This window comes from Gambusia affinis, linkage group LG24 (genome assembly GCF_019740435.1).
Source record: "Gambusia affinis linkage group LG24, SWU_Gaff_1.0, whole genome shotgun sequence".
Lineage (NCBI taxonomy): Eukaryota > Metazoa > Chordata > Actinopteri > Cyprinodontiformes > Poeciliidae > Gambusia > Gambusia affinis.
Genome location: NC_057891.1, coordinates 11,393,702 through 11,414,195, shown reverse-complemented (window position 1 = coordinate 11,414,195; position 20,494 = coordinate 11,393,702). Strand labels below are relative to the sequence as shown.

The 20,494-nt window shown below is 42.0% G+C and overlaps 1 protein-coding gene across 4 annotated transcripts in view; it reads right to left on the bottom strand.

The window, feature by feature from the left end:
• The window catches only part of LOC122827220 (microtubule-associated protein tau-like), a 50,428-nt gene that overhangs the window by 25,213 nt on the left and 4,721 nt on the right, over positions 1–20,494 (bottom strand). For all 4 annotated transcript variants that reach the window (XM_044109916.1, XM_044109913.1, XM_044109914.1 and 1 more), the window contains exon 2: positions 4,237–4,307. The gene's annotated coding sequence lies outside the window, so the exon portion shown is untranslated. The remainder of the gene's footprint in view (positions 1–4,236; positions 4,308–20,494) is intronic.

Here is a 20,494-nt window from a genome sequence, read left to right as displayed (position 1 = left end):
AAAAAAAATTTGAATCTAAATTTAAAGAAAGGGGAGGGAACGAGCTGTGGCCGCTTTTACTACGACGCTTTTAAACGAGGAGCTAGACTTGAACATGTTAAATCTACGTTGCATTACGTTGCACTACGATACAAACGTCCCCATGACAGCTGACCACGTTATTATGTCAACCTTGTATTTCACTGTTGCAAACTACAGGACTAAAGTACTAATTACATTTCAAGTTGTTTTTTTAAAAGCTGGTATGATGTAGAAAAGTAGCTCCATAATGGATTTATGGTGATAACGTGATTGGTGAGGCAGCTGTGGTCGGTGTTGCGGTTCAAGCTGGGGGTCGGAAAAATCAGACAGCAGCCCTCTGAGGTTTCCCAGCTTCCTCCTTTTTTAAGTTGGCTGTCACCCCCACTTCCTCACCCATAATTCACCCTGACAGCCTCCTTCTCCCCACACACAGGGAGCCCAACAGGCTCATCCCCAGGCCAACACACACCTCTATAAAACACACACAGGACGCTACGTGAAACGCAAGAGGTGAGGGGAATCTGAAAATCTACAGCCGAAATTTAAAAAAAGAAGCTATTTTGCTAACTGTATTAAACTTCAACAATGTTCCACCAATTTTACTGTTTTAAGTAGTGTAAATAATGTGAGAACGTTTGACCTTATAAGCCTGTTTTTAATCAAAGTGTGTTGAACTGGGATGTTCTTTATGGTGATGTTATTCAAGAGTGAACAGCCGCTGTAAACTGAGAGGAATCAAATTAAATTTGGCTGATTCAGGATGGAAAAAAAAAAAAAACTGGTAAAAGGACACAATCCACATTTAAATATGAAGGCAAAATTCAATCTGTTTAACAACAATATTAGATTATTGACGGAGCATTTTCCAGTGAGAGCAACAGAAAGGGCTTTAAAAAATAGAAACGGGAGGAAATAAAGAACAAATAGCAACCATGACATACAAAAAAATAAAAATAAAAAAACAAAGAAGAAAAATTTAGCCAAAAAAAAAAAAAAAAAAAGCTGGACATGAGGACATTAAGGTATTTAGGAATAGGCAACGCTAATTTGGAGAATTTTACAAAGATTTTTCCAGGAAGAATTATATGTAATTCCATAAAAAAATAAAATCACCTAATTCAAACATCTGGTATAAATCCCAGCAACCGTAACAAAACAAAACAAAAATGAATAAAATTAATTACATATTCGAAAATAATATGAAGCAAAAATAGAAGCGTCGTAACACTATACAGAACTGTACGGATAAAATTAGGAACAAGAATTTAAATTACTCTAAGTCACCCAAAATATAATCTTAAACAGTGTGAAGAGGCTCCAAATACCAGACCATGGTTGTACTTTTTACTGTCTGTTCAAGAAAAATAAGAAGACTTTATGAGGGGGAAAATACTTTTCTACTTATATCACACACAGGAACCCAAATACCATCTAATTAAATAAAAACAGGAAGCATAGTATAACTGTAAATATTGTGTAAACCTGAATCTTTTCCTTCTTTTTGGTGCGTGTGGAGGAGCTTTGAATCCTACGGTTAGACATAACCTCGGGTCAGGAGCTGCAGTAATATCCTGTTTAGGGCAGCAAACCGTGGGAAACCTGTCCTGAACTTTCCACTCAGGAAATCATTTCACATACAGGTGTCCTTTAATATTCTACATCCAATCAGAAGCTCCCTCAGCTCGACCGCCACACAATCTGCCAGCTTAAAGCATGGAGAGTGAATTCAGATTAAAACCAAGCGTCAGCAGGTGCTGGCCGTTGAGCCCCGAAGGCAACAGCTGCATTTGAAAACGTGGAAAACAGGCGGCAAAACGGCTCAGAACGAAAGTGTTTCCCATCCATCAATTAACATGTTGCCACCAGGCGGGGAGAAACGCAGCCTGGAGGCAGACATTTCATTCCTATGAACTTCTCTAGAGGTCAGGAATGTGAACATGAAGCTGTATTTCAGATGATCCTGACAGGTCGGGCAGGAAATGACCTCCAAACAGCACGAGGGCGCTAACGAGCAACTTCAATACGAAGCATTTAAGCTCTAAAAAGTAACAAGAATGATTATGTTTATGTTTCTCTGACATTTTTCATATGAAGCATAATTGAGAGCTGAAGAATCAACAAAAACACATTGAATCAAAACATCCCCTCACCATGACACTTGCTCCACCGTGCATAAGAGCTGATATGACCTTAGCTCCACTAATAACATTTTATATTACATTATAGAAGTATTTTATTGGTGATGGATGGTGAGGGAACATCCCCAGAAAAGGAAAAGGAGCCTGTGTGGTTGAGTTTCCACATCAGCAGATGGTGTGAGAACTGCTTTCCTGCTCTGTCACCTTCACCACCTCCAGGATGTGTAACACCTTCGCCAAGCACGCTTCAGTTGTAGCTGGAGTCTGAATGGCAGGAACAAAAAGTGTTCATAAAGGCCTTGTGTTGCACAGTTAGCAACTTTCTACCACCTCCATGTCCAGATCTGAAAGGCCTGGCTGACTAACGGCGATTAGCGGGAGAGGCGCAGTCGACTCCCACTGCTGCAGACCCCAACAACCTGAGCTGACCGCGCTGGGTGAAGTGGGGGACAGGCCTCTGGTTCCGTCCCCGAACACGAGGGCAGAGGAAGGGCACGCTGCCCCCTCCGTCCTGCATGTCATCCTGAGTCGGTCTCCGGAGAGGAGACGGCTCGCCTGTGAGCTGCCTAGCAACCGTCAGGCGGACGGAAACAGAGACGGACAGAGAAGGGGGGACGGCGGGGGCGCGGGCCGTCATGTTGGTGAGCATGTGATGGACCCAATAGACGCCCAGTCACAGATGTGATCCAAACAGATAAAATGGCCTCACAACAATATAAATTAGTGCTTCTAATATGATGACAAACAAGCTGATATCCATTTAGTAGTTCGATGTGGGCGATGTGCATCATGGTCCACCAGTTAAAATCCTCCCACCACATTTCAGCACAACTCCAATCTGGATCTTTGTCGTTACGCAACCCTCCATGTTCTGATACCCAACCACCATCAACCGAATAATAATCACTACCTCACATGACCACTAGGGGCAAAATAACAGGCTTCTACATTGGAAAGGCTCAAACAATCACCAGCCATAACGGTTCCACCACCGTGCTTCACAGTTACTGCCTTTTTTTGTCATTTACCCTTTGGAAAGTTGTCCTAAGCAGCGGCGATGTCTGTTGCTGGTTATGTTAGCAACAGTTATGCTAACTGCTATAACTCATCAAGTCATTGTGTAACTGATTATGTTAGCAAACATGCTACAATCAGACTGTTTTTAATCAATGTTTGTGGCTTATGCTACATAATATTGCATCTTTTTGACCATTTCCCCTTAAGCTAGGCTACACTGGGGCGCTAAAAATATGGTTGTTAGCCGAGTTAGCTGCTCATGGGTTACTTATTTTACTGACAGCGACAGGCATGCTAACTCATATTACTTAATGCTGGAGATTGTTTTAAAAATGTTTGGCAGTGTTTCCATAATATCCAAGCTAAAATTGTTAGCTCTTTATTTTACCAACTGACATGCTAACTCCTATAAATAGTGGCTGTGCTGTTTTTTGTTGTTGACTTGTATAAATTCAAACGGGGTCAAATATACTGAGATATACAGTTGACGAAGAAGGTTGCTGTGATTTTTATTTTTTTTCCTGATCAGCATACCACCACCTGCTCCACAGCGCACCCTGACCGAGCCGATGGAGAACTTTTGACAGCCAGCGCTGCCAACGAGAACAGACAGTCTGACGTGTCCCGCGGTGTCGCCCGGCTTGGTTGAGAAACCAACAACAAGCTACCGGCACATGGCACCGCAAGCTAAGATGTCTTAAAAATAAAGCAGCTAATGCTGTTAGATATCCCGAGATATTCTCTCACGGCACGCTAGGGGCTGAATGGTCTGTGTTGTCTAGACAGAGAGCGTCTCAAAGACTAAAGGTCAGCAAAAACAAAATAAAAAAATAAAAAAATCCAGAGCCAACCCTGGGCTTATCATAACATTTTCAATAGCTGCAAATATCCTGAGAAATTTGAATTTCTGCTAACAAAAGAAAGAGGACAAAGAAGGAATATTAATTTGAAACTAAAGGTGGGAAGAAAAGAAAACCCTGAGGGACAAAAAGTGTAAGGGGGGAGGGGGTCTACATGCATATTCTAGATGATTTGAACGCAGTTGCTTTTAGCAGCTTACCTGGTGAGGCGGGTCCAGTTTTTGCCGTGGGGAGCGAGGGGCAGAAGGGGCTGGCGGGTGGGCGGCGGCTTCTGCAGAGAGAGGAGAAGAAGAAACAAACGGATGAGAAGGAGCCAGAGTCATCGGGGCAGCGGCGCTCTCACTAAGATGACTGATGTTTTCTACGCCGGCTACAGGAGCCGGCGAGAGCACACTGCTACAGCTTACACACTTCCTCCACCGACACACACACACACACAAAACCAGAGCGAGCCAATCACGTCCCCTCCACCAGCGTACACACCAACAGTTGGGGATGAAGGCAGCATCACGCCGATGGGGGTTGGGGATGCTGGGTTCCAGCCATGTCTGAGCACCAGAAACATGTTCATGTTTTAGACATTAATTCATATTTGAAAGCGATATGAGGCCCCCGAGGGGGCACTGGGTTTAGACATGAAAGACCTTCTGCATCTGAAACCTCCACACAGAGCATTTTATTCTCATTTCTGCTCCTGCAGGCGCTCAGATTGCGAATGCGGGAAGCATCCAAACATGACAGCGAATGCGGCAGGAGCGCAACGCGAGGTGCAGGAGGGGGTGCAGGGCTTGCCCCGTGCTGAATAATCGCTCTGTCGACGGTGCTCATTTGCAGGCAGGGCCGGGCGCTGCAGCAGAGCTGAGACAAAGGCAGAGAGAGGCTGCAGAGGCCGCAGCGGCACAAGCAAACGGTCCAACCCAGAAAGTACTGCAAGCCGCAGAGTCCCGTTCGTTCCTGCAACCACAAACCAGATGAAGGAGGATTTATTTATAGAGGCCCCGGCCGTGCTGCAGCTATCCATCACCTGCACTGCTAAAGATGTCGGAGGGAATGAACACAGAGGCATCAGAAGTTTGGAGGAAGAACGAGAGAAAACTGGAAAAAACAAAACAAAACAGAGAATTCAGCTCCTTTATTAACACACAGAGCTGGTTTGTCACCAGCTGGAAATAGTTTGGAAAATCTACAGAAAGACAATGAAAAGTCGAAATTCATCGAGTTTTAATGTGAGAACTTTTAATTGTCAAAAAAAAAACAAACAAAAAAAAAAAACTGCTGGTTTGTTTAGCCAAACCAGCAGTGGATAAACAACCAGTGTAACTAAAAACTATGTTTCAGCCGGACCAAATGAAAGACGTATTGATCTTCAATCATTAAGATTTGGCTATCAGAAAATTGCTACTAGCCTAAACATGGATATATCTATGGTGAAAGCAATGGTTTTAAAAAAAAAAAGTTTAAAACAACTGGAAGTGTAAACCCGAATTTATTTTGCCAACAAGAAAGCAGTAGAGCTGCATGAATTTATTCTTCAATTCTGGCTTTGGATGGTCAGAAAGTTCCCCAAATAACAATAGAAGCTTCTTAGCTTCTCGTAGCTGAAGCTCCGTAGATGAGTAACATGCAAACTCCATGCAGACAGCCCTCTGCTGGGGGGTTTTCATCTTCCAAACAAGATGTTTTTAGCTCCCCTCCAAAAGCACCTTTATCGTCTTCGAGAGGACGGACTGGAGAAACCGTAACAGTAGGTGTCGTTTCCTGGTGTCTCTCTTCGTTTGTTTGCTTTTTGTAAACCTACATGAATCTCATACACGTCTTCATGGAGTGGCTGTCTTGTCCCTGCATCAAGTATGTGTAAAAGTGGGTCAGCTTTGAATCACCACAGACAACGGAGGACAGGTGGCACCGCTCCGTTTCACATTCTGCGGGAACATCAATGGTGGGATTGGGAATCACCCCCAAATCTACTCAACTGCTAAAAAGGGAATTTATGCCGGTGGGAAATGTTGTCGGCGGAGGAACAATTTCCATCTTCCATCGGCTCAGGATCTCTCGGAAATCTGTGAAATATTTTCTGTTGAGGACTCAAACAGGCAACATTTTGCTTTAGCTTTTTCTATTCACTAGCTGCCTTCACTGGCAGCCTGTTCCACCAAATCAAACCTATGAGGTTAAGAATGAAGATTGAGAGGCACTCTGCACTTCATCATCCGTCACCAAGAGACCACTGAGGTTGACGTGAGACTGAATCAGAAAGGAGGCAGTCCTACGGTCTCCAAAGGCACCTCAAAATTAGAGGAAGAGCGAGAAAATGGCCGACCTGCTGCTTCATATCCTCTATTAGCTTGTCAGAAACAGCCACTGGTGAGAGGCTATAATCAAGCTGTCAGCATTGAGGTTAAAGAACGCACCAGTTTCAGCAAGTCAGATGCCACCTTTTTCAAAAAGGGAGACTAAATGTGAAGGTATTGAGAGAAACAGAAAATCTGGTTTCTGTCCTGCCATCTTCTGGGCCGCTGCCCGTCTCTGCCGATTAGACATCAAGACCAGACGGAAAGTAAACCGTGGCAGCTAACATCTAATCTCCAACCAGCAGATGCTGGCAGTGCTAATGCCAATCTGCCAGAACATAACAGGACTGTCAACAAACAGAGCAGACCTGTAGGTCAAGGCCAGCTGCTGATGTGCTGGGGATGAGTTGGAGAGGAAAGTCTGGCCCTGGCTGGACCCCAACCCTCTGTGATCTGGATTAGCTGACTGGATCATCCCCTGACATCTACGTATGATGACCCCGTCATCCAGATTTGGGCCGGCTCATTTTTCCTGCACATCAGAACATTTTCTGCGTCTGATCCCACAGCCTAAGTACTCCGAACAACCAATCAATAGAAATGTCCAGAAGTCTTACTGGAGAGTGCTGTAGAGGCTGAAATTCAAGCGTCGCTCCGTGAAGGGCAACGCATTACAACTGCTCTACAGGAACACAGAAAGGTGCTGACTAATGCTCCACCTCATTCTGTATTCAGGCAGGATGGAGGACTGCTGTGGAGACGAAACAAAGCCTGTCCAGCCGTCACCAAACCTCACCTGAGAAACCATGACTCAGGCCGTGGGAAAATGCAGCTTTAGCGCCAGACGATCTTCACTGAGCCGGACAGAAACCACAGAGACTAAAACGAATCCTTCAAGTCAAAGTAACAACCACATCTACACCACTCCCTGTCCTGTTCACAGAGGTCAGAGGTTAAATACCTGCTAATACCACAAACAGTGGGAAATGGATAGATGGATGGATGAATGGATAGATAAGCCATTGGTTGGGTGGGTGGATGAATGGATGGATAGACAGACGGACAAACCATTGGATGGATGATGTATGGATGGAAAAACAAACATGCTTGAGTTCCTTTTCCACAGTTTGCTAAGCCTGAAAACACTTAAACTCCTTAAATTTCCAGGCAGAGTAGAAAAACACAGTGGGTTACTTGGTCTAACCACCAGGTGACTTATAAAACTGGATGATTGGGTATAGTCATGACCAAAAGGAGTGTGCTCTGGTACAACAGTATTTCATTTAACGAGCTTAGAAAGTGGGTTCAATGGAGTTCATTGCATTTTAACCTGCTTTACGTCCGAGTTAGACGTAATTGAGACAAACTTTAATGTCATGTGGTGTTCTCTAGCAGCAGATGTTAGCATCCCTGCAGAGTGTTTGACTGTAAGGCTGAAAGTTGGCCCTGTACTAATGCCGTCACTCAGACTGGAAGCTTGTAATCTCCAGCACTGGCAGGCAGAACGGGGACTGGATCGATGCGTTTAAACAGGACAGCAGCACAAAATCTATTGCTAGTTGTTCTGGTCAGAAATGGATGGGAAAAAATACCTTCATCTGATTGGTCGCTTGTTTAAAACAAGCTAGATTTAATTTAGACTCGAGAGATTGAATTGACCAGATCTGCACTGCGTTGTTCAAAGCTGCAAAAATCCTCAGGCCACACAGGAGGCAAATATTCTCATCAGTTATTTCTTTCATCAAAGTACAGGAAGGTCACGCTTTTTCACTCAAAATCTATTTAATCCATGGCCAAAGCATTTATTATTAACCAACAAATAAGATTTTCCCTCATATTTCCTCATATTTGTTACTCAACGTTAGGAGTGTTTAGGACCAAATTTTAGACGTACTACAAATGACCCGAAACCGTTTGATTTTGCTGGAATTCATCACAAAAAGTTTAAAAAATCCTAGTCACAGCTAGAGTAACCAAATATCTCCAATGGCTTTGGTGAAGTTAAATAGCTTTTCAAATATAAATAGACATCTTAGGCAAAACTATCATGTTGCTAGATGCTAAAAACGAAAGAATGAGCTAAACAACAACAAAAAAAGCATTTATTTTGAAAGACTGCTCACATGAAGGGTTTGCTTTGTGACCCACTTGCTAAGTACCAATCTTAAAATCAACAGTTTCATTTTATATTTTAGCATTTATTAGTCAAAATGCGATGATTGTTTTTTCAACCCTCCAACTTATTCAGAAGTGTTATTTGCAGAAGACATAGTGTCAGGGAAGGGAAGTTGAAACTACATTTAAAACTGAAAACCCTCAAAACCACGGAAACTACCGTCATCAACAACTAAGTTGACTTGTGGAGTACCTCAGGTGTGAGTCCTTGGCACCCTTTACTCTTCGTTTAAACTCCACTTCTGAGCTAATCTGATTTAGAATAACAGTGCTATTATCAATTTTATGCAGATGATAACACTGTCATCTAAGAAATATTGTTTTATTCATTTTACCAATCATATAGGGGTTCTTTTGAGGAGGAACTAATATTCAAAAAGAAACAGTTGATTTCATTATGTTGTCGCAATTATCTGTGAAAGGCACAAAGACAGCCGTGCTATTCATTATTGCTCAAGGGGGACGACCGCAACACACTTTGTGAAAAGCTCCCAAGAGCGTTAAAAAAATAAAAAAATAAATAAAAGACTAAGTGGTTTATGAAAGCGCTGCTTTTTTAGTTTGCAATTACTGCTGAGAGCAAATAACGGGCGGTCCATTAGTCAAAGGCGAGCATCACACAATGAGAAAGACCAGCTGGCGAAAATCTAAATCGTGACCAATTGGCTGAAATGTCTAAATGGACAAAATAGCCAATGGTAAGGATTGGAAGTTATTTTTCCTCACGTCCTTCTGGGTGTTCATATCGTCTCATCAGTCAAACACATGCATGTCTGATCCTTCAAAAGACGGCCTGCTACTTTTGGACCGCTGTGTCTCTCCCTCACACAGGAAGTCCCTCATATGTGAAATATGCCTGAGAGGCCTGTTTAAAATAGTTTTGAGGAGAAAAAAAAAGAGAAGTGAAGGGGTTCAGAATATGCAGTATGACGGACGGATGCAGTGACTGGATGATGAACTTCAATAGGAGTGCGCACGTGGGAGGGCGTGTGCCACTCTTAGATTTACAGAGTGTTGTATATATATTAGTAGTCTGGCGGGCGGCGTGTCTGACTTTACGCTAACCACAGGGTGTAGCCTGGTGCTTTGAAGTCGTCCCTACAACCAGCTCTGAACTGAAACACAGGCTACTGTACGAGACATGGAAACATTACAAGTAAACCTAAAAATCTTTGATAGACATTATTATCCAGAGATTTCTTTAGGCACTTATGTTGTTTATTTCTCTAAGGTTTGAAATGAACTCCTTATAATAAAAAAAAAAAATCTAAAAATCGGAATTCTGAAATTAGTTCACACTCCCTGAAAGCTCAGAAGTGACAATTATGAGTTAATAAAGGTCCAGTAATTTGAAAAAGTGAACACATTTGGACATGACGTTCACTTGAATATTACAAAAAGTCGGGGGGGAAAAAAAAAAGCATTTATAACTGGGGAAAATAGCTTTCTGAAAAATGTGATTTCAAAATGGAATCCGAGTTGATAAATAGTTTTCCCAACAGAATGACAAAATATTCTTTAAAAAAGGTTGAGAATATAACTATACACTTTAAAATTACAAATATGTAATATATATTGCTTTTTTTTTCTAAATCAGTAGTTTCCAAACTATTTGCTATGGTTAAAAATCACCGAATTATTGTTTTTGCTTTTAAACGCTCTTGCATAAAAGGCCAGAGAAAATTCCAGACTGGTCAAAGTTTGGAGTGGAGTCCCAAATCTCTCTTTTCACATAAATGTGAAACCCTTTTAGAGTAAACTAGGTATGCTAAACCACTAAAGCAATTTACAGTACCTATAAATCTAGTTAAATTCTTAGGGAAAATGCAGTAAAAAAAAAAAACAAAACAAAAAAAACATACTAAAAGGTGAGGCTACCTGTGAGAAAAGGTAATTTGCACCAATGACAACGTCCCTGATTTTAAATCCCTTCCTATTATTGGCTAATCTGAACTATGCTTCCACATCCCATCTGTTTTAAATTAGCACCTTCACAGGAAGCACTAAGATCCGGCCAGCAGGGGTCAGATCCTAAATCCGCTACAGAGGACCAGAACAGACATCAAGATTAATCGAATCGAACTGAGCTGAATATTAGCTGGAAATGGGGTTTTTTCTGAATCAAATGACACCGTTTGGAGGAGAGATACACATTGCAGAGGGAAGAGCGGGAGTTTCTGGAGTCCATCAGAGACAGCAGAGAGGGAGGGAGGATGGAAATCAACACGCTGCACAACGCTAGCTTGACAAAATACATCAGGAAAAGCCCACATCCTGGCATGAGAGGTCAACGGCACGACATGCCAACACGCAGTGGAGCGTCAACACCGGTAAACAATAAACATACTCCTCTCTGAGACGCAGCTAGCAGCCATTCAAGCCTCCAGAACCATCAAGTCAGAACTTTTCCTCCCCATCCTTCCACAGCGAGTCGTGGCAGGACGATTGGGAGCACAAGTTGATGCTTGATGTTTGATGGCGGGGGAAAATGGAACGCAACACCCCCACGATAAACGACTTGCGTTTTGTCAGCCATGTTTTATGGAGAGCGGATCCTCAGCTGCTACAAATCAAGCGCTCTGTATGTTTTCGCCCATTTATCTCTGAGAGGATCATTTATGTAACTCAAGGACTCGGCGAGGCAAACATCCAGAGCTTTTTGTTCATCCCCCAATGGCATAAAAACCACTTTGTACTCTAATTGGTCATCATGTGCGCAATTATTAGTGAATGTTTTGCATTTTCGTTCCATACAGTGTAATCATATTGACTACGCCGGGTTCGGGTGGCAACACAATGTTACGTCAAACACAGTTTATTTCCAAAGGTCACATTTCTGTTGGCAGGGAAACCATCAACCATTTATGTTTCATGAAAACGGCAATTATGCATATTTTCCTATTGTTTTGAACCCAATTATTAAATTTTAGGCTTCATGGGAAATGTCTGAAAGATTAAGCACCAACTCAGACTACAATAAGAAAACTAGTTAAAGTGACAAACGATACTGATAAACAGCTCAGCTATACTGTTTCCATGACGAATTGAGGAATTTATTTCACATGGCTTTGGTCTTCAAGGCCTTTGCTAATGGGTTTATTCCTCATGTGCAGCACAACATTGAAAAACTTTAATCCTTCTCCTGCATGGGTGTGGACCCTGGTCTGTATAAATAACGGTCAGACCACACAATCAGCTCCCTTTTTTTCTCTTCAGCATCAAAAAGCAGCACTCAAAAGCAAAGATGTCTACTGATGGCATCATCCGCCGTTCCCCGTATGCCTGGAACAACCCGGCTCCCGCTTGAATTGACGGACTTAATTCAGGAGGCTCCTGGTGCAACGGGATTTTCCGTCCCTCTGCTCCCTTCCCTGCCATTTAGAAAACAGAACTTTTTCAGTTCATTTAGACCAATGTTGTTCTGGGACTAAACCTTTAAAGTACGGTGTCCCCCAAGGCTCAATTTTAGGTCCCATTTTGTTTATTTTGTATCTATTACATCTTGGTCAGATTTTCCATAGGTTTAATGTTTCATTTCATTGCTTTGCAGATGATGTCCAGATTTATATGCCCCTCGAACTACAAAATGGCAAAAGTGAATCTCTTCAACTATTGAACAATTGTTTAACAGAAGTCAAATCTTGGATGGAACAAAACTTTCTTCACCTCAATCAAAGTAAAACACAAGTTATACTATTTGGTCAGAGTCTTCACACAACAGATCCAGATCTGATTCTTGGTTCTTTAGCTCGGTTTTGTCAGACCTCTGCTAGGAATCTTGGTTTTACTTTTGATAGTTGTTTAAAGCTAGATAAACAAGTTAGCTCTGTCGTTAGATCAAGTTTTTATCACCTGCGTATTTTAGCTAAAGTTAAATATTATTTTTGTTTAAAAGACTTTGAAGGACTTATCCATGCCTTCATCACATCTCGTTTGGATTATTGCAATTCATTATATAGAGGACTGGATAAATCACAGATGCAGCGACTTCAAATGATCCAGAACGCAGCGGCTCGGCTTCTTACAGGAACCAGGAAGCGTGACCATACAAGGCCCATACTGGCCTCTTTACATTGGCTGCCTGTTTTTTATCGAATAGATTTTAAGATTCTCTTATTAACTTATAAAGCTTTAAATGGATTAGCTCCCCCTTATCTTCTGGAACTTTTAAAATCTCAGTCCGTGTCCAGAACCCTACGTTCTAATAATCAGCTTTTACTGACAGTTCCTCGAACCCGACTTAAGAGGAAAGGAGATCGGGCTTTTTCTGCTGTTGCTCCTTCTCTATGGAACAATCTACCTCTCCAAATTAGATCTGCCCACAGCCTGGATCATTTTAAATCGCTTCTTAAAACTCATTTTTATTCCTTGGCATTTAATTGAACTAGTGTTTGATACTTTGTTTTTATTTATTTGTGGCGTTGTCACTCTTGTACAGCACTTTGGTGCAGTTCTATGCCTGTTTTAAAGTGCTATATAAATAAATTTGACATTGACATTGCCATGATTGAACGACCTGGCAGGAAGCTTTGGCTCCGCCCCAATTCACCACCTATCACCTTTTTGTGTAGGCGGTGTCATATAACAGGTTGGATATTGAAACATAAGGTGTCCAGTTACAAAAATCAATAATTATTTTTATAGCTTATACCATAACTCATTTTATATAATGCGTTACTGCTGCTGGTGTGTTTGCATGGCCGACAGCCATGTTTGTATTGAACTCAACGCTACAGGTCAGACTTGTTTACCTCTGACTATCTTCAATATTTACAGCTTCGTTAGCATTTCAGTCTATTTAACCAGCGTTTTAGTGATATTTTAAATTAAATCTCCCATTTTCTCAAGCCTTATTAAATGCAAATAATCTGCCTTACTTCTTCTGTTTATGCTTTTTTTTTTTTTTTTTTTTAAACACTTCTATGCTTCAGATAATCTCATTTTAATAATCAGACAATAATACCATGAGAAAATTCAAAATGCAGTTTTGGCCATCGACTTGCTAGCAGCTAGCAAGTTAGCGCAGGGTGCTAGCTGTTGGCTTCTTGAGGCAGAATGACATTACATAAACAGTTTGGCTTTGCTTATGCTGTCTTGGGGAAAACATAATCCAGATGTGATTCTTCTGCGCCATTAGACAATTATTATATCTCTGTTATCAAACAAAAATGGCTGAGTTGGAGTGGACAACTCTATGACCTACAGGATTGGGCATCTCATTTGCATTTAAAGGGACAGCGTCAAAACGAGTGGCTGTCAGACCAGAGGTCAAAAACGAGCTTCAAGAACCAGCAATTCAGACCAAAGCGTCACAGTTTAGCTTTATATAGACCACTGCTGAACGATTAAAAGGTGGAAGGATTTAAAAGCATGACAGGTCTGCTTCAAACTGGTCTGAAATGCAGTGGTGTGATTTATTTGATTATGTTTTTACAGGAAGATCATTCCCAAAAATCCTACAATGTCGCCAAGTTAAAACGATACAAAGAAAACTGGGTTAAAGTTCTGCCACTGCGATGTCTGGCTTGATGGCACAAAGTGTGGCAGAAGCACTTTTCAAGGTTTAAGAGTCAATTACTTCAATACATAAAATGATCATATGAAAACATGCTCAGGTTATCTTCATCTGGCATTAAATTAGTGCGACAGAAACAAAAGGTTTTCTACAAATGAACTGCGTGACATGACATATTAAGATAAAAGACAAGCGCTGCCATCCTTTAACAAAGATCTGCAGGGAAACACAACCACATAGAAAGCCTCTTAAACGGCAAATACAGGAGGTCATCGTTTGACCAGATTTCCTGTGTGGACAGGAAGCTTCTCAGCGAGGCTTTCACCTTGGAGTACTCTGAGTGCCGGCTATTACTGTAAGTGATACAACAATATTGTGGTCAGCGTGAGCGGGCTAGATGGAGAAAGGAGGGGGGTGGACACATCCTGAATCCCTCAGAGGACGGACATATTAGAATCTCCTCACATCTATCAACAGAACAGGACGAGGTGAGGACGGACGGCCGCGTTGTTAAGCAGCGTCCAGTAGGGGGGGCTGATATGGACTTAAGAGTTTTGTCGCGTATTATTGTGATCACAATTAAGATTGTGATTTTAAAAAAGATTGTTTGTGACTTATTTTTAGGTGATAAATAGTTCTGCAGGACAGTGACCGGATGGCACAGCATATATAGCACCACAAACGCAAATACTACTCTTGAAAAACAATCTCTTGTGAAATACCCAACGGCCTATTTTGGCCATTATGGATAGAAAAGAAAAAGTGAGGAAGTACATTTTCATAAAACAAACTTGCAATTAAGTGAATTTTCTTTTCTTTTTTGAACAAAGAAGGAAATTTCAGGGCTCCCAAAGTAAAATATTTGCCAAAATAAATTTGGAAATTTTGAGATTAATCTCTTAAATGTTCTGAATAAAAAAAGTTGGAAATTTTGCAGTGTCAATAATCAACAATCTTCAACTACTGAATCTGATAAATCTCCAAGTTTTCTTTTGGAAATTCTGAGATTAATCTCAAAATTTCAGGGTTTTTTTGTTTTTTTTTGGCACAAATTTACTTTTACTTTTCTACTAGCAAGCGCTTTAATACGCCGTCTTACAAATATGTTTCTTCAGGATGTTGCTTACTTACAAATGTGTGACTTTATATCACTAAGCTGCACCAAACTCCAAAATGTATTGACGCTCTCATTGAGCAAAAAGTCCAGGTTGGACTGTAATGACTTCCTGTGCTTGAGCGACTGGAGGGTGAGGTCAGTCACCAGTAACTTAGTTTGACGTTTCCATGCTTGGAGCCAGCTGCAGCTCAGGACATGTCTATCTGATTACGGCTGTGGCCTGCTGTAAACTCAGATCTGCCTTTATGTCCCGCTGCAGAACATGAAACTAAAAAGATTTGGCAGGATTATGCTCTGGAACCCGAAAGCTTTCGGTCTGAGGCTCAATCCGAGCCGAAACTTCTCAAAGCGTCCGCCTCACTTCGCCGCTTCCTTTGAGAATATGAAAATTTTATGGATATGTGTGCGTGTAAGGAAGGGAGAAAGATAGTTCACAGAGTGCAGAGCGGGCTGCAGGTGTGCACTGCAACAGCAGCGCTTTGTTTCCATGACAATAAGCGAATGTTCGACCAAAAGTAGTCCAAGGACGGTGATGACGAAGTGCGGCGTAGGAAGCGGGGATTCGGAAATGTAATTAGTCGACAACGAAGCTGCAGTGGATAGTGTCTGTTTTCATTTCATATTCTTTGCTACCGAATGAAAAAAGTAACAAGTATGACACAGTTTGCCATTTATTTTAACAAACCAAGAATCGCCTTCAAAAGAGGAAAAATAAATGATAATAGAGCTGGAGAACGGCGAAGGGGCGAAAAAATTCCAAAATGGAAACTTTCTCTGGAAATGATTAAAGTTCAAGGGAATTATATATTAGGGAGGGTTAATTTGGAAAAATTTTAATCACATTTTTTTCCTGACCAAATTGCATTTTTGCCCCGCTTTTGTAAATCGGAGACACAAACAACGTCCACAAACACCAGCGAAGGACGACGAACTCCTTCGTTTCGCAGCACTGAAACTACCCAAGCTAATTACGTTTTCGTGAATAAAGCTGATGTTAACGTCAAGCAGAAGTAACAGGAACTTTTGACTTTTTCCTACATTTCTCCAGAAACTTCAAGGAGATTATAGTTTTGGGAATCTAACTCACACCACGCCCACTGGATAGCTTTTAAGTCAAGAATGCCAAGGTTTTCTCTCTCAAGGTTCTATTTTTGATCTCATCTGTCTACACGCTTTCAAGTATTTGCATGTGACTTGTTACCAATCTGCAGACAGGCAGCTATGTTTTCTTTAGAGATAAGCATCTTTACCTCACAAGGTTTCGTAGAAGGAAGGGCGAAATGTGACTCTGGCAACCTTCACACCTAAAACAAATTGATATTTTCCTGGGCGACTGCAGGAGCGGCATAATCTCACTCTGAAGATGTCTGTAAAAACGTTATGTCAATTTGTAACACCACTTTAGAGTGAAAACACGATGCTTTTTCCTTTACTGCTGTGAATTCATATAGATGAGATTAGAATCATCTCATTTAAATGAGATAATGCTCCTGAATTTGTCTCCAAATTCTGGCAGTGATGAGCATCTTTAAAACTTAGGTTTTTCTAAAAAAATATATATATATTGTTCCATGTATTATACTGGAATCAAAAACTGATTATTTATTTTATGTTATCTTCGGTGAATAAAGTTTAGCCTGAAATCAGACTCTGTCCCATCAGCCTGTCCTTCATTACTCATGGGCAGAAAAGCGCTGACCCAGCCTGAGCCAGGTGGGTTCCTGCGCCGCGGCGTCCCCGTCGACGCACACGTCAGCGTTCCCTCCGCTGCTCCAGACCGACACCCGTCTGACTGGCTGCGTGTCTGTCGCTTTTGCTTCACACAGCCAGACCAGACGGCCAAAGCAGAAACACATGCAGACAGAATGATGCAGAGCAGTCTCCACCAGACGCAGCGTCCTGCGTTTTCATGTGGCGGCAGATTAAAGAGTCTCTCGGACGGCTCCGGCTCTGGTTTATGTGTGTGTTGACGGGGGATGCCACACAGCGCGGGAAAACAGCAAAGCTGGAGAACCCGAGCTACCGCCGGTAAGAAGTCCTCCTGGTTGGAGAACCACAGGCCTGAAACCAGTTAGCGGCGGGAATCAGAGAGGACTGACTTTCCTGTTTATATCAGCTCTGTACTGACGGAGCGCAGGGAGACGTTGTCATCAAAGCAGAGAAACCTCACATCAGTCGTAGTTATTTACACTTTCTCTTTATTTATGTCTAAACTGGTTTTACTGAACAATCAGAAGAAAAAAACCCCATCTGGCTATGAATAAATAAACACCTTTTCATGCGGTCTCTGTCTTTTTTTTTAATCAGAAATGTTCTTCACCCCTAATCTTCAGATCTTTCCATCTGTAGGCCTAACTAGTTTACATAAACACTTCATAGGAGTTGAACATCATGTGTGTATTGTTTTATCTTTGGATGCACGATAACGTCATTAACGTCCAATAAGTAAAGCCGGATCTTAAACTGACTTAAACTTTTGGTTACTTTTCATCAGCACCTGGATAGAAAACTATATAGAATACTGAAGTCACTGGCGTTCCCCAAATTAATAAAACAAAAACAAAAAAAAAGTATCAATACCAGCTGGGGAACATTGGAAAGTGCCATTAGGTTCACTCCTGGCTAAAATTAGCGAATAAAAACCACAGAGTTCCAGTAGTACTCTCCTTTGACTGATGAAAACCACCGTTTGGCTTCATTCAGGTGGTTAGAACCAAAACACCAAACCGGGTTCCAGCAGTTGTTGCCAGAAATTGCTCGCTTATGTCATCCTGGAGCCGCAAACCCACACAGACACTCGCTGAGGTGCAGCCAGGCAGGAAACAAGCCTGAGAAGAGTTCCCACTCCCACTAGAGTGGGAGCCAGACTCCAACAAGTCAGAACTTTTGTGTAAATCACATCCGCTTCGTTTAATCAGACGGCAGTTTGGAGCAACCCTTGACCAACCACCCTGGCAGTGATTTAGTCCTCTGGTGGAGGGCCCTTTGACTGGTGATGGAAGGGTCAAGCAGAAGAACAGGCCTGTTACTGAGGGCCTTCTGGGCTGGATGGAAGAGGAACGCTCCTTTCATTAATGATCCATGTTCAGAGGGAAGTGCTGCGACATCAACCGCCCTGTGAGCTAAGGAAGCAGATGGCGTCAGATTAGCATCTGAATGGGGCCTTGCAAATCCACCGGCGGCCCTCGGCTCCTCACTGCTTCCCTCCGGGGGGGGTACAGGTGAGCTCAAGGTTCGAACCAATAACTGGAAACCACAGGAAGCTGAGAACTGAACCTCACTCCGGTGATTCCGCCCTGCTTCAGTCCGGATGGTAACTTAAAGCCAGATCAGCAGGTAAACAAGCCTAAGATGTCAATCAGACGTAGAGCTGCTGCAGACGGGACAGACTCCGAGATAACATCAGGGCGAACTCAATCTCGGCTTTGAACTCCACGTCGGAAATGTTTGGACTTGCAACGCGGTGCGGGTGTCGGCAGCGAGGTAAATCTGCTTCTTTCAGTTCCCCCATGCCTTGAGCTCAGCCGACCGTGAAGACGTCTCAATGGTTTTCCGGCCTGACACGGGAAAATGACCAACTGTAATCGAATTAAAACGCATTCATGCACATGCAAAACTAGCAAAACATTGAGTCATGTGGAAACTTTCAGGAAGGTTGGGGGCATGGCAGAAGCGCAAAAACTTTCAAGTGTTGAGTGTTTACCGCTACTCTGCTAAATACGCTCTTAAATTCGAAGTTTAAAGCTTGAAATCTTTGACTAATCATCTCCTATTGCTCTAAAATAAAAACCAGAAGCTGCTTTTCTTACCCAGGTTTATCCTGGCTGGTTCAACGAGGGGATCTGAGGCGGAAAACTCACTATATTTCTCACTTTTGCTTGGCATTGATCATAATCTTGACCAGAAGCCAAACATCTGAGATTGCTCACTGAAGGATTTCGAGCGTAGAAGCACCAATCAGAGGAATTTGATGTTGCAAGAGGTCAAAGGTTTAGTTTTACTCTGTGTATCCCCAGATCAAACTGTAAAGAAAAGAACGCTTGTCTCTAGCTACACAGAGATCCACACAGTGGTACTGGAAGGGGTCATTCCTTTCAGGGGCTGGTTTCCATGGCAGAGGTTCCCATGGTGAGGGGGGCCCCTCGATGGCCCCAATAAAGCCGTGGACACCGTCAGTGCTTCCAGACAACTCATTATGGCCCGTCCATTCGGGTTGGAGGAGGCTTGTTAAATCAGAGCAGAGGAGGACAAGACCAACAGTCTCCTCTTTTAATTAGTCCACCGCATACTTCACAAGTGGGGCGCCTGAAAATAAAATGCAAACGGTGTCCGACAAGAACGGGAAAAAATAGAGAGATCAGCCATTTGTACAGGCAACTGCCAACAGAGATGTTAGACCTGCTGATCACCAGTTAGAGCTGATCAAGAAGAAAACAACCAGACTGATTGGTTTTACCTGATAGAGATCAATATGGAGGAAGACTAAGACTGAATGCAAAAAGATGTGAGCAGACTTTTTACTCTATCCTGCTGTTTATGTGGCTTTAGACTCTGGACTCCAGAGGTACGCATAAATAGAACCTTCATGGTAACAGTTGTGTGCTTAACTATTATTTTTTTAATCAAATCAAAGTGGTTTGTATCTGTTTACCGCCAAATTAGAGTAGTCAATACTCCCGGTTTTGTTACGCTCGTGGAAATTCAACATATGTTTTTTGTGAGCCAAATGAAGATTTTCCATAAAAATGGTCAATAACATTTATGTTAAGTGATGCCAACTCCCACCTGCAGGTGGCGGTATATTTTACATCTCCACTTCTGCCTCTGCCTTACTTGATGTCAAGTTCTAGTCTGCTATTGATTATAAAAAGTCACATTTATCATCGTATAAGTGCAAACACTGCAAAATTCTTTGCAATTTTTTTTAATTTGCAATTTATTGCTAGAAATTACAATAAAAAAAATGTTAATTATTATTTCATTTTAAGAAGAAACAGGTCGAGCCGTTTGTTTATCAGATTCTGGCACAACTGGCCTGTGCCCAAAACGAAAACAAGTCTGACGGTTTTCTTTGTCAATTTCCCATCCGAAAGCAGAAATATTCACCATAAACTCATTGCAAAATTAGATTCTGGAAAAGTGTTGTCATAGTAACCTGTAGAAGTTACTAACACAGTAAAGGATTAACCCTTGCATCTCAAACATGTAGAAAACCATCAGAATACCAATGAGCTGAAGGTCGGTCTATCTGTGGTCAGAAAGTGGTTTTTAGGTTACTTTCAAACCAAATTCTATATTTTTCATCCTTTATATTTAAAACCCAGCCTCAGTATGAGAGGAGTTCTCAGTAAAAAGTCTTC